We start from the raw sequence: 4,417 nt of genomic DNA, 5'->3' as shown, positions 1-4,417 counted from the left end.
GAGACAAGACTTCTGAATAATATCTAGCTGGCTTCATTCACCCGCCCCAGAGGCATGTTAAGGCCTGCACATGCCCAGAGCTGTGAGCCGTTGGGGGTGAGCCAAAGGGATGGCATGAGCAGGCAGGAAGATTAGTCGGGGGGGGGGAGACCTGGTTTCAGCTCAGGATAATCTCCTCCCCCTTCATTTCCTTGTTTATTCTATTGTATTCTCTATGTATTGTATTGTATATCGCTTTGGGTTCCCACTGGGGAGATACAAATCAATCAACCAATAAATTCTCAGCAGCACTTTCCTCCAATGGCCACCAAGGAGCCGAGGTGCAATTCAGGTCACTGCAGGACCGAGGAGAATGAAGGCCCCCCCCCAGCCCTGAGCAGTAGGGATAGGATAGAAACCAACCGGATCTACGCGGAGACAGGCGCGCGTTCCCTTGGGCAGCTGTACTTACACAGGACAGTCACTGAAACCAGTGCAATGGCCAGGAGCAGAACCAGGACTGCAAGGAACGAGAGGATGGAGACGCTACTCTTGGAAGGGGGAGGAAGGGCCCGTTTCTTTGAAGCTGCTCCTGGAAGCAGAGGAGGACAAAGTGTGAGAAGAGGAGGATCAACGCTGTCCCTTCCTCAGGTTTCAGAGGGGAACAAATCTGAAAGTTAGAAAGAGAGAGAGGTCAGCGCATCTGTTCACTCCCTCCTAGGGTTGCTAGGTCCCTTGAGTCCCCTGGTGGGAGCCTGGGAGCCTGGCACGTACCCTGTGGAGGCTTCAGTATCATGCGCGCCCTCCTGGCATGAGTGATGATGTCACTTCCGGGTAGTAAGACTATCACGCAGGTCAAAGGGCAGCCCTGCACTCACCAAAGTGCTGAGCTGCCCCCCCCCCCGTGAGCCTGATTTGGGCCAAAACGGGCCCATTGTGTTGGGGTGCGGGAGCTGTGGCGGTGCATAGGGGTGCACCGTGCTACCTGGGGGTGTGCCATGCCACCAGGGGGGTACCCTGGGGGCCCGCCCCCCACTGGCCAGGTAAGTGGGGCAGGGGGAAGGAGGTGGGAGCAGAGGGAATGGCAAGCCTACTCTTACTGCCCTGAACTGTCCTTTGATGCACAGATTGCTAATCTCAGGACTTTCTCCTCCTGACTTCTTCTTCCTCCTTGTCACAGACACAGTCCTCTCTTCTCCTCTTGCTCTATGGATGCAGGACCTATCCTGCAATCCAGTGCCCTGCTTAGACTAGACAGATAGATGGGAATCTATCTCTCCTCTTTCCTATCAGCATATGGTGTTCCCTATAATAAAGAACTCTCATTTCTTTTCTAAATCTAAGCCAAACATCCGAGTATAAGTTTGTGATTTTCTATCTCACACACACACACACTAGCCCATAAAGCTCCTGCACCCATCACATTCCTTTCTGCAAGCAGGGAAACTCTACTACTCTCCTACTAGTTTGTGGAGGCCATAGACTAGATTGGGGCTCACGAAATTCTGCACCTCATCCCTGCCAAAGACAGCTGGAACACAAGAGTTCCTTTTATCCATTCTCACCCGACTGCTCAGCAATTTCATTGAGTGCCCACGAGTTCTTGTATTGTGAGAATACAAGAACTCGTGGGTCCTGTTTGTGATCATATTTTACTTGAAAGGCTGTTTGGTGCAACTGAACAGTTAGAGCCAAAGAAGTGAACAGTAAACCAAGTTTGTTTGTTCGTTTGTTTATTTACTTACATTTAGAGTCCGCCCTCCCCAACCAAGTGGGCTCAGGGTGGATCACAACAATTTAAAACACACTACATAATCACCAGCAGTAGCCATTAAAAATATAAATAATACATATCATTCATTTAAAACATATTAGCACCATGTAAATACAGCTATCAAAAATAAAAACATAGCAGCACGTTATACAATCACCTATCACCGTCTATAGAGCGGATTACAGCGATCGTATAAAGATGCGAGATGACTTTGGGCGGGAGGGCACAGAATCTCACCCCCCCCCCACTAGGGGGGAGGGGCACCGCCCGGCGTCATCCGTATGCCTGGCGGAACAGCTCCGTCTTGCAGGCCCGGCGAAATGATAACAAGTCCTGCCGGGCCCTGGTCTCACAGGACAGAGCGTTCCACCAGGTTGGGCCCAGGACCAAAAATGCCCTGGCCCTGGTCGATGCTAGGCGGGCCTCCCTAGAGCCAGTGATCTTTAACAGATGTTTGTCGCTCGAGCAAAGAGTCCTCTGGGGATCATATGGGGAGAGTTGCTTCTCTACCTTATCAATAATCACTGAAACAGGAAAACTCTGAAAATAGAACAGACTCTATACGCCAACATTACATTTAAAATCACTGTTATGTTCAGGTATTCATACGACACACACGTTGCTTAAGACAATACATGTATTGTTTCTCCATCCTTACATATTTCTGTGCCAACAATTCATTACTGCCATTGCTTTTAAGGGTTGTTTTGAGAAACTGGGAAGCTTGACACCTGAAAAGGGGGCTCACAAGATAGGAAAGCTGTTCACAAAAGTTTTCACAACAGCCAACAAAAGTTAAAACCATGAGAAACTGCCAAGTGCCCCCCCCCCCTCCTGCTCATATGGCAACTAAACAAATGCAACTTAAAACAGGGATGTGGCTTTTGCTTTAGCAGAAGTGCAACCATCTAACGCCTACCCTGTCACTACCTGTGGTGATGAGAAGGAAGCAACCAGCATGGAGGAGCATGTTTAAGACTGGAGTAAAATACAGAAGCTCCGAACTGGTTTCATCTAAGAGCCAGTTTGGTTTAGTGGTTAAGAGCACAGGACTCTAATCTGGAGAGCCGGTTTTGATTCCCCACTCCTCCGTTTGAAGCCAGCTGGGGGACCTTGGGTCAGTCACTTAAGAACGGCAGGACTCTGATCTGGAGAGCCAGGTTTGATTCCCCACTCCTCCACTTGAAGCCAGCTGGGTGACCTTGGGTCAGTCACTTAAGAACGGCAGGACTCTAATCTGGAGAGCCAGGTTTGATTCCCCACTCCTCCGCTTGAAGCCAGCTGGGTGACCTTGGGTCAGTCACTTAAGAACGGCAGGACTCTAATCTGGAGAGCCAGGTTTGATTCCCCACTCCTCCGCTTGAAGCCAGCTGGGGGACCTTGGGTCAGTCACTTAAGAACGGGAGAATTCTAATCTGGAGAGCCAGGTTTGATTCCCCACTCCTCCGTTTGAAGCCAGCTGAGTGGTCTTGGGTCAGTCACAGCTCTGTCAGAGCTCTCTCAGCCCTACCCATCTTACAGGGTGTTTGTTGTTGTAGGGATAATAATAGCATACTTTGTAAACAGCTCTGAGTGGGCACTAAGTTGTCCTGAAGGGTGGTATATAAATCGAATGTTATTATTGAATGTCAATGCTGAGTATGGCAAAATGACTTGAATTGGGAAATTATTAGAAGGGCCAGCATCTAGACCTTGATGGGAACTCTGCACGCGTCCTGTTTACTATGAAGATGTGGAACATTTCCAGTTTGCTGTGGGGAGGGGTAGATGTCAAATCCTAAAATGTCCATTTTATGCAGATAATCTGTACTTACACTCTTAAGCACAGTCATGTGGAAACAAATTTTCAACCCCAAAGAAACTCATCCCCAAAGAATTGGACTTTGGACTGCCAGAAACCACAAGCATCTCTGTAGAATGCCTCTGTTAAGGCTTTGTGTTGGTTCTTGTTCCCCAAGAGATTGTTGGCGGGAGGGTCTGCCACTAGATCGTCCAGCCACACTGCTTTCGTCCAGCTTAGTAGAAGCTCTCCTTATTGATCCACAAGAGGGCTTGCATCTCATTGGGCTTGCATTCAGACTCAATGTATGCAAAACTATTCCCCCATTGGCAATCATCTCGCTTGTAGTTGTTGTAAAACTTGACTTGCCAGACGGTTTCAAAGGTGCCAGTATCCAAGAGCTCCTGGTGACTTGGATTGGCTGCCTTGCCTCACTTTTGGTGTGAGGCACTCCTTCAGTATCATAGATTCCACTGTAAATAAACATCTGGGTGTCTCGCAACTTCTCTTCCAGGGGCACAGTCACACTCCCTATTCCCATAGTCGTGGCCTGGATGAGCCCCAAGTGCAGCACCACGTTGCCCTTGTACTTGGCACCCATGAGCAGCTTGATAGTCCAGTTCTGCTCGAAGTGCTGCCTGTCCACCTTAAAGAAGACCAGCCCGTCATTGGGCTGTGTCTTCAGCGCCACGCTCAGCCACAGCAGGCTGGGCACTTCTGGGTTGGCCTTCATGGCCAGGCATGGAGAAGGGCGAGGCGAGGCCAGGCCAGGTGGGTGCATGGATGCCACCAACCCGGGGGCACGCCAGCTGAGCCCAGTCAAGGCATCCCTGAGATTACGTTTTGAGTAAATTGAAAATCTGGCATCCCTTCAGCTCTTGTGG

General features: G+C 49.7%; 1 pseudogene; it reads right to left on the bottom strand.

The window, feature by feature from the left end:
- Positions 1–3,769: 3,769 nt before the first annotated feature.
- Positions 3,770–4,202, bottom strand: LOC129338448 (CB1 cannabinoid receptor-interacting protein 1-like; annotated as a pseudogene).
- Positions 4,203–4,417: the final 215 nt, after the last annotated feature.

Source organism: Eublepharis macularius, chromosome 12 (assembly GCF_028583425.1).
Source record: "Eublepharis macularius isolate TG4126 chromosome 12, MPM_Emac_v1.0, whole genome shotgun sequence".
Classification (NCBI taxonomy): domain Eukaryota; kingdom Metazoa; phylum Chordata; class Lepidosauria; order Squamata; family Eublepharidae; genus Eublepharis; species Eublepharis macularius.
Note: the sequence above shows the minus strand (reverse complement) of the source record. Positions and strands in the feature narration are given on the sequence as shown.